This window comes from Aethina tumida, chromosome 8, assembly GCF_024364675.1.
Source record: "Aethina tumida isolate Nest 87 chromosome 8, icAetTumi1.1, whole genome shotgun sequence".
In the NCBI taxonomy this organism is placed as follows: domain Eukaryota; kingdom Metazoa; phylum Arthropoda; class Insecta; order Coleoptera; family Nitidulidae; genus Aethina; species Aethina tumida.
This window is the reverse complement of record NC_065442.1, coordinates 5,854,906-5,865,677: the sequence shown is the minus strand read 5'-3', so window position 1 is coordinate 5,865,677 and position 10,772 is coordinate 5,854,906. Positions and strand designations below refer to the sequence as shown.

General features: G+C 28.4%; 1 long non-coding RNA gene across 1 annotated transcript; it reads left to right on the top strand.

The window, feature by feature from the left end:
* The first annotated feature begins 3,081 nt into the window (after positions 1-3,081).
* Positions 3,082-3,623, top strand: LOC126266368 (uncharacterized). The gene is made up of 3 exons (XR_007548773.1): positions 3,082-3,172; positions 3,234-3,362; positions 3,409-3,623. It is a non-coding gene; the product is annotated as an uncharacterized LOC126266368 (long non-coding RNA).
* Positions 3,624-10,772: the final 7,149 nt, after the last annotated feature.

The window sequence follows — 10,772 nt, the reverse complement described above, 5'->3', positions numbered from 1 at the left end:
GTTCTATCTGAATTCTAATCAACCGTCGCCAGATAATAAAATCGTCAATTTAAAGTTCGCTGTGACTGAATGATCTGGGCATTTAGAGTTTTGGCAACAAATTTTATCGAAAATTCGATACTGGAAAATTTTAGATTCAAGCACAGGAAGAGATATCACATCTCAATATTCATTTATTAAAGGCTGGCTAACGACTATAACTTCTGTTACTTCCCTTTGGCACGAGTTGAGAAATGAAGGCTACGAGTGTCTAAATACTAGATTTTTAAATCAAGACCCCGTGGAAAATTTATTTTGTCAAATTCGCCAGCATGGTTTTTTTAATACCAATCCAACTTGCCACCAATTCATCGCAGCATTAAAAACAGTTGTTGCCAATAAATTAAGTGTTCCTACTTTTATCAATAGTAATTGTAAGGATGATGGTGGCAAATCTTTAGGGGCATTTTCAAAATTTTTATCTGATTCCGTCAATTCGGTGACTATACCAGATGTTTCTATTTTCGAGCCTGATCTTAACTTAGTTGAAAAATTCATGTGTGATTCAAATTCTCTTCAAGGTTCTTCATATGTAGCAGGATATTTATTAAAGGAAATTCAAATTCCCGATTGCGACTCATGCCATGGGACCCTTCTCTCAAAAGATGTCACTGAAAAACATATTTTTATTTCTTTTAAAGAATACGATCAAGATTTTAATAAGTTAATTTATCCCAGCGACTTACTTGTAGATTTTATTTCAAATATCCATATTCATTTGTACACTTTTTTACACGATAATTCGCACAAAAGTTCTTTAGAAACAAATTTTAAAGCATATTTTTCAAAAGTTTCGGATCAATTTGAATTTTGTAAAATCCATAATTGTAAAGATAAAATATTAGATAAATGTATCAGACTAACTATTTATAAATATCTTAAAGATAATAATAAAAAAGAGGGTCCCAAACTTCATAAAAAGTTTTAATACAATGTTTTAAATTTCTCAGTATAATCTTTTCCATTTTTAAAGAGAGTTTATTTTGTGTACATTTCGCTTGTTATGTTTATTTAGAGTATTTATTTTAGAGTATTTATTTATTTTTATATGAATATATGTTTATTTTTACCTGCATGTTAGATATTAAGTGTTATGCATGCAATATTTATTTATTTTTGTTATGCGTATTATGTTATGTTGTTTTTATTGAATGCTCGTTATTTTATTCTGGGAGAGAATTGAAACACTCCCATGAATTATATTAATACACTTCTGTTTGTAAAATTAAAGTTATCATATGTTTTTCTTTAGTATTTGTTTCTCTTAGTATATTAGAAAGAAGTGGTTAACATACTTCATGTTTGGGTTGCAATGTAGACTGTCTCCACGTGGTGCAGCCTGGGTAACTCTAAATAGTCTACAATTTAATTTTAAAAGTATGTTTTAATTATTGTGAAGTCTTTTACTGTATTATTATTATTGTTATTTATTTTGTACAAGTTTCTTGTTTTTAGAAATATATGTATCAATTTTATATCAAATGTATATTCTCTTTGTGTATTTATAATAAAACTTTTGTTAAATATATAAGCGTTTTATTTTTATATATTATAAATTGAACCTAACCTATATTAGTAAAATTTAAATGCTATAAGATCTCCCGCCATCGCAGTTTTCCCGCTCTTTTTGAATGACAGAAAAAAAGGTTTCTGTAATAAAATTAAATGGCCACACCGCTTGTTGTTACATTTGGCAATCCGCCACTTAGCCTTGAGCCCAGTAATGTTTCTCTTTTATAACATTGGGTTGGTACTTCTTAGGTTTTCAGGGGGGGTCAAGCGAATAGGGTCGGAGGGGCAACAGCCGATCATGGACGTTCGGAATCGCCGGAAAGGCACGACCTTTTTGTCTCGGGATACGTTAGGGATTTATAATATTTGATTTTATAAATTGGTAGTAAAAATTCCCCAAAATTGTCGGGATGACCAGGGAATATCTAGTGACTTTAGTTAGAGAAAATAATTTACTAGATTTCAGAATAGTGAGTCATGGACGCTATAACTTGATAGATTTTAGGTTATAGAAGACGGTCAGATGATGTTTTTGCTTTAAGAAAATATATTTCTGGTAAGGAACTTTTTATATAACCGACTTACGTAATTTAATTGTTTGTGTTTGTTATTTTATAAACCGTAAAGTCAATATGTTCGTTTATTTTCATTAATTGAATGTGAAGTACAGATTCATTGGTATTAATTCATTTCATGCTTCCTGCTTAGTTATTGCAAAATAGAGAAAGTTACTTCTACAGCAGTTAAATTAGTTATATTTATTATATTACAGTTTTAGTTTGGATGAGTGTTGAAGTGATATGGTGATTATATTATATTATTATAAAATTTATATTATATTTATATATAATATATATATTTTTTAATTCGTTTGTTTTTATCAGGAATATATAATAAAATTATACAAAATATATAATTGTTTTATTTTTATATATATCAGAAAAACCTAACCTATACTCATTTAATATAAATTTTAAATAGAAAGTGACAGATGGACAAAAAGATATCTGTAGTCTGTAAGAAATGGCAACACCGCCTTCAAAATGGCAACATCGCTGCATCCCGAGATCGTGCCCAGTAATGTTTCTTGTTTATAACATTGGGTTGGTACTTCTTAGGTTTTCTATGTAGGTTTTCTATGGGTTTTCTATGAAAGAATAAAAAAGGTTGGTGACAATGTCCAACGAATTTAACCACTTAGCAATTCGCGCGCCAACTTCCTAGTGACATAAAGTATATTTTAGTTTTTGTTCGTATTAATTAATACTAAGTGAACGATTTATAAAATCAGTGTAGTATTTATTACAGAGTAAATTGTCGTAACACACAACAATCCCGACAAGAATATAAACATAACCTCAAAGGTAATGCATGTGTCAATAATGAAAATATGATTAAAATAAGTCAAGATTAAACCAAACAACTCTGTTTCTAGGTTGTTAGTGGAAATATATGGTAAAAAATGTGAGTCAGAGAAGTAAAAGAGACTGACAGTTTAAATAATGTTTTGGTTAGAAGGCAGACACAACAAGTATGTTCACATCAGTTAAAGATTCAAATAATCCTACTCCAAGCTTACAGTTATAGAAACTGAACAGAGAATAAACCAAATTAAGGAATTGTAAATATGCTACTCACAGTAACTTTAGATCAGTTTTAGACTAATGTATATTTGTTTTCAGATTTACTGTAAACCTCTAATTGAAGCCAAATTTATTATTTTATATTTTTAGGGGACAATGACTGAAGATGCATTGACAAAACAATGATTAGATATTTCATGCTGCCCACCAGTAACCAGGCTATTAGAGGTCAGTGTGTGTTATTTTGCCTCCCTCCTAACTTGGTTGGTTGTAGATAGTAGTAGTAGAGAGTAGTAGTAGATTTGAGAGGACATCCAAAATCAATTATGGAAAATACTAAAACAAATAAACATGGTAATTTCAATACTTGCCCTCACTTGTTTTTGTAAAGAAAAAATTTTCCAGTTTTTAATTTAATTGACTAACATTCACAACTAAAGAAACATTAAAATTAATAATTAGCAAGTTCAATATTGTCAAATATAGAGTTTAAATTCATTTAAATCACAACAAAGATATAAATAAAAGTACTATAACCATTAATTTTTGATTGTTTCATTAGTTCTTCTGGGTGTTAAATAATTTGTTTAAGGATTTCATACAATAGTAACTACACTTTTGAAATTTTTCTATACATCTTGCATTTTTTTTTTTTGACAATGTGGATTGTGAATATATCTTGATTTTGATTAATAAATTGAATTGAAAAAAAAACTGTTTATGACTAATTTTTACAGTGAAGATTCAACTCATAGCTCCATAGTTTTTTAAAAATTCAAATTTATATTAAATCTGAAACATGAAGCAAATTGGCTTCTATTTGGGCATTGAAATTCAGTGACTGAATTAAGAATATATTGTTTTGGAGAAAAATGCCTCCTATCTATCACTCTGTCCACTTAGGCGGGAAAGTTATAAACATTAAGTTTGTTGATAATGTTTAAAACTCTGATGATTCCAAATACCTTGAATAATTGTTTCTAAATAAAAATCCAAATATGAGATTTTGTATCTAATAATATCACTTTTTACTATTGTATAAGTTTTTAAACAGATACTTAGGATTAACATTGTTTCCACAACTGAATTATTAAGGCATTCGATTCGCATAATTTTCTGATAAATGGCATTAATAAAGTATAAAAAAAAAGAATTTTCAAAAAATGATTTTAATGTAAAGGGAGGAGGTCAATTATTATAAGAATTCTTTCTATTGTTGGAAAAGACGACAATCATTTAGTTTATGAACGATAACCAAGTTATTGATAATTGGTGTCAACAAATTCACAAAAAGTTTTAAAGTAGCAAGTCTTACAGTTTATATATGATTAATTAAAATTTTTTAAAACTATATATTCCAAGTCAATTTGTAGGCAGTCACAACTGATATGAAAAGTGTTATTTATAATGTGGACAGGACTCCAAGTTTTCATTGACTGAATTTTAATTGGCTAAAAATATTTGAACCAGCTCTATTAATTTCACTAAAGTTTGTATTAGAATTATCTCCCGAATGTGAAAGAAACACAAACTTTTGTATCAACTAATATTTTTGGGAATAAAAGAGAATAATATATTATAATTTATTGTACATTAATAATTGCTTTATTATAAAAGTTTTTAGCATATTTGTTCGTTTGGTTTGGCCTAAAACTGGTATGTGCATGCGTTCCTTTGTTCTGAAGCGGTGAATTAATTCGCCGTGACTTTGAAAGAAATAAGTTGTTGATGACTTCATGCGACATATTGGCCATTCGTTATGAATTGCTGCAATTAGCTCCTGAGGAGTTGTGGTTGGATTTAGTCTTCTTAAAATTGCTTGACCTACCATATCCCACAGCTGCTTCGTTGGTCAATTCAATCTTTATATATTTGCTTCTTCTAACAAATTTTGGACTTTTCTCGTACGATGGGACCGAACCTTATCGTCAATTCAATAATTTCTATAATTGGTCTGATAACATTTTGAAATTCCATTCATTATACCGTCCCAATACACTTTAGTCCTTAACTGAAATTGTTCTACTTTTCTAGGAAAAACCTGCCGTACACCACTACCTGGATCCTTTCAAACCCTCAGGCGCCGGCGGTCACTCATGAAACTAAACTTGGACTGGTCTGAAAAAATGACGTCCACTGCGGTAAAAGCCAATTGACGTGCTTTTAAGCCCATTCTAGACTGGTGGGTATATGTTGATCTTACATTGGCATCATGTATCAGAGCTATAAAACCCTTATTAATGGATTAGTTCGAAGAATTTTTAAACCACCCCTTTGTTTAGGTTGTCACGAATTTTTTAAGATTTTAATGGGTGTTCTTAAAACTAACCTTACATATACTAATTATAAAATCATACAAAATTTATTTAAAAATATTCTTAACGTAAACTTTACGTTGTTTGGTTTTTAACATAAAGGATTTCCTTTCGAACCTTGTGGTTGCACAGTTGGTTCAAAGTTTAAATGGTTGGATTTCTACATGTCTTTATGTAGAACTATTTAATAAAATATTCTTAAATTAAATTAATTAATTAAAAGATTTAATAAACCCCTACCTGAAATCTTAGAGAATTGTAAGCCTGTTCTTTTCATTTATGTTTTTTCAATATTAATAAATTTAGTTAATGAATTGATTTTTACATTATGGAAAATATTTATAAATACAATGGATTTTGCTTATACAAACAATACCGGAAACCCTAATTATGAAAGTCATATTAAGGGCGAAGAACATAAATCTCACCTTTTCAGAACGCCGAAGACTGAAATGTAAAACAGCAGTGTTTCCAGGTTAATGAAATTCTTGATGTAGTGTGTTTTGTTTTTAAAAATTGTATTATTGTTATTATTTGTTAGGGACCATCCCGTGTAGCTACATTTTGGTAAGTTAACTCTCGTAGTGTAACTTCCAAGTTGAGGAGAGTCAGATGTAGTGAAACGAGATTTATTAGTCGTTTGTACCTTCCTGTATATTAAACTGTAATTATCTGTTGATATACCGCACGGTATATACAGCTTGTCTCAACTGTCGTCGGAGCAACCACGTGGATTGTCGGTGTTTTTGTCCACTGTATGCTACATTTGTACTGGTCATGGTGAGTGTTCCTGTTTGTGTATTTTTTGTTTCTATTTTAATTTATGCATTGTAGTTTGTAACTAAGGAAAACCAAGGGTCACCTGTTAGTGCATGAAACTAGTGACTAAGAGTCGTGTTTTCATCGAACCCAGCCCATCTGAAAATGCCCAGGCATCCTAAATTAGGAATACGGAGAGATTGGCAAAGATATATCTATCAAGCTGGAGGTTTTGAAAAAGAATTTCTACAAAGTGAATTATTGAAGGTTAGAATCCATTTTTTATTTGATTATGATAAGAAAAATAATAAAATATATTTCAAATATTTCATTTTAAACAAAGAAACAAAATTAGAAAGTAACTAACAATTTTTTGTTTAATTAATAGTACTTAATTTAACAACTAGTAATAATTATATTTAAAACTATAGCAAACATAATTATAAACACATACATTTATTTACATACATACACATCTTTGGGAATAAAGGAAACTTTACAAATATTATATTTATTTTGGCAATGGTATGTAATCAGTACAAATGTTAATTTCAGTGTCATGAAGTTCCTGTGAAAGTTTTCTCATTTCAACATTTTAAGTATTAAATTTCTTAACATTTACTTATTAATACCACGCTAATTTAAAAATTGGTCTGTTCAATACTTTTATTAAACTAATTAAGTTACAAAATAGTTTTCATTGTTTCAATTTATAAATTATATTAAGCCTCTCTGTGATATGTAATTAGTACAAATTTCGACTTGCTTATATATAGTAATTAAATTATATTACTTTTATGTTATATTATTAAAAATTGTCTTTTATACAATGAAAGGAACTGGATAGTAGACAGATAAAGTATGTATTTATTTACATTTATTTTAGTTAAATAATCCATTTATAAATTCATTAAGTATCCCAAAAGTAATTAATTTTAAATGCGTATCGCCAACAAAATTAAATCAGATTTTAACAATTTTTTAAATTCCATTGAAAACAAAGTGATTCTAACTAGGTCTTACAGTATTTTTTTAAAAATACAGAAAATTAATAGTGTAGGTTCTCAATAAATTGCAATGGTTATTTAATTGATTTTAATAGTGGACAATGAAGCATTGGAAGCTGCAAGAATGTTAGTTTGGTTTTCTCAGGACAACTTTACTTATTTATAGAATTAAAATAAAATTTTAATGATGCGAAACACATATTTGAATTTAATTGTGGTAATTTAAAAAATATATAATCATAAATATTTTATTTATCAAAGACATGATTCCATAAATAGAAAATTAATAAGGCTTGCTGTAATTTTATTTATCCATTTATTTCAAAGATTACTTGAAAGTAAGTATTGTGACTATAAAATACAATAAATACAATATTACATATTACATACAGTGATGTGAAAATAATATTTTCAATTCCTTTAAGAAAAAAAAAACAGAAAAATAATTTACAAAGTTCTTTAAATTTTCATGTGAAAAAAATAGAGACAATTTCAGAATTGTCTGAAATGTGTTTGAATAGATTTCTTTAATGTAATTAGTACTTAGTTGCTTTACTTAGTCTCTATTTTTAATAACTGCCAAACATCGACGAGGCATTGAGTGTATCATCTTTGGCACCTTTCTTGGGGAATTGAATTTCATGCTTTCTCCACCAGGAACCACCGTGCCACAAGTTTTTAATAGGATTTAGATCAGGTGATTGGACCTATGATAAATTATCTCCAACGTTTTGAAAATATTGAAAACATGTTTTCATTATACATGAATATCATAACGAATTTCTTGTAAAAAATATTTTTATTTTTAGTAAATATTAATATTACCACAATTTTATTAATAAAATAAAGAAAATGCATATTTTTGAAATAAAAAAGCTAACTATTCCAATATATTCAACATTATTTTTTTATTTCAGTCGTGGACGATTGAGCAAAGGGAAAGAGAAAGAACCACATCTAAAAGAAAGATGATTCAACTAAATATATAACGGTTAAATGTTTCCGGTCGGGGTAGGCAACCCAGATTACACAATCTCTATATATATGACAATTTTATTATGCATGTTTAATTTTTATATTTTAGGTATGATAACAAGCACCTTCGAAATTTAATAAGCCATTGGTGATAAGAATATTGAGGTGTGACGTCTTGTTATACATTGTATTAATTGAAGAAATACTAATAACAACCAGTGTCCAGAAGAATATATCAGTGTCTCTCAGAATGTTATAGTCTTCTCATGATAAATGAATGATTAAATTGACATACATACAAAGTGAATCTGATACGAAAGAAGTTATACTTAAGGTCAGTACTTTGAGTTTATTTAATCCATTATAGAAACTAAGATACACATGTTTAAAAAATTATTTGAAACAAGTAAATGGAACAACTAAACATTAAACTATTACATATATTTACATGATATTTGAATAGACAACATTTAAATACATTCTGTACCTTTTGAAAACATATTTACAGACACATAACGTAATAAAATTTACCCTGAAATGTAAAAACATTTGTAAAAATAAACCTCTTTTAATTATAGTTGTTTGATCAAACTTTTCTGGCTTAAATTGAGGTAGAAAGATTGAATTGTCAATAATTTGTATATAAAAATATTTATATTTAAACATTAAAAAGAAAAAATTAAAATACTTTTTAAGCATGTTTGAAGTAACAAATGAAAGAGATTTCTTAGATGAAATTTGAGAAATTATTATATCGATTAAGGTTTGCAATAATCTCAGCTATGTATTATTATACAAATATTTTCTCGTAAGTTATTTTATTTATAATTCTAACAAAAATAGACTTTGGTTGTACAAGTGTTATTATAATTTAAAATATTTTCACTTAAAGAATTACATCTAAAAGAAAGATTATTCAATTCAATATATATTTGTGACAATTTCAATATGCACGTGTTTATATTATAATTTTTATATTTTAGGGTCATCGTCGCAAGAAGATTGAGGTGTGAAGTCTTTTTAAACATTGTATTAAATGAAGAAAGAACAACCAGTATACAGAAGAATATATGAGTATCTGTGTACCAGATATTAAAAATTTCGCACCGTAACTGACATTTAAAATAATTGAAATTATGTATGTTACTTAAAACTGACAATATTTTAAGTAACAAGCATAAATTATTATTTCTGTTAAATTTCTATTAAAATTTATATTTTATTGGGTATATTATAGGTATATAATTTGTTGTCAAAAAAAGGTTTATAACCTGCTACTCCACAAACATTAGGGTTGTTAATTTGACTATTTCATGTATCCACCAGAAACAAGGTGTTTTTGTTCGCTGTTATGAGTCCATTATTACCAGTTCTTCCTAAACTGGAAATAATTTTTTCATAATTCAAACATTTTTACCACCAATTACACAAATTTTCTTCTTCAACTTCTTTTTCTGTTTCATTTTGTGTTTCTCTCGAACAATACTAATCTTAACTAGCATTAGCTGAAGTTGAAGGTATCTTTCATAATGTTCTATCTTTTGATGTGGTTAAACAGACGTGTTGTCGTAGTTTACTTGTATCACTATAAATTGGACATCTAAGTTTTAAATTTATAAATTTATATAAATTTTACGAGAGAATTCTATTACTGTATAAGTCCCATGATTATTTATGTGCTCCCATTAGTTGTAATAATCTGAAAGTTGATGGAAACACAACATTTGACCCTTGTGTTACCAAGATTTTGATCGAACGAGTATTACCAAAGGGTACTCCAGGAATTACTATTCAAAATAATATTTTTTGAAAACTAGGTGTATTATTTTCTTTACAATGTGTCGTGTTCCCTGTGAGCGGTTCTCGTTTTAAAGTCGACACCTTATGAATCTTGTGTATGATATGGTGGCCGTAAATATTAGTCTACAATATATAAGGTCCATAAAACTTTAGTTGGTTCCTTCTTAACTTTTAGCGCATCAGTAGTGATCAAAAGAAGACATCCTTTTTTTTGGAAAATATCCTAATATATTTTTAGTTCCTTTTCTTGAACATGCTTATAGCTTTTTTGTGGGTACCTGTACTATTTTTCCAACCATGGCTTCACAAATAAAATGTTTTAAACAACCACTTAAATCAGAAATATTGTTTGGAGCGGCATATGGACCACTACGAATGATGCATCCAATAATTCGGTAGAACATGAAATAATACTTCGAGAGATATATCAATTTCGACAATAACTGAAATTTTTTGGTATTGTTTATACTCATCTGTTGAAAATCATTTACCATTAAACTTATCGAAATCGTTCATCGCCGATTTCCTTTTCATGTAGGAAAAGGCAAAACGAGGAAATGTGGGTAAGAACTGCATTCGCCGCAATCTCCTCATTAGTTAATTTTGACCACATCGACATCATTTGGCGGGCTGCATATGTTGCAAGGCGTTAGTCGTCCTTTGGTTTAGCCTTCTACAACCAAGAAGAATCTTGACTCTTTAAAGCTTACGTTACATTATCAGGAGAAAACCGCTCAAAGATTTGTTCATAATGCACATATCAGCATCAACATTTTCCACGT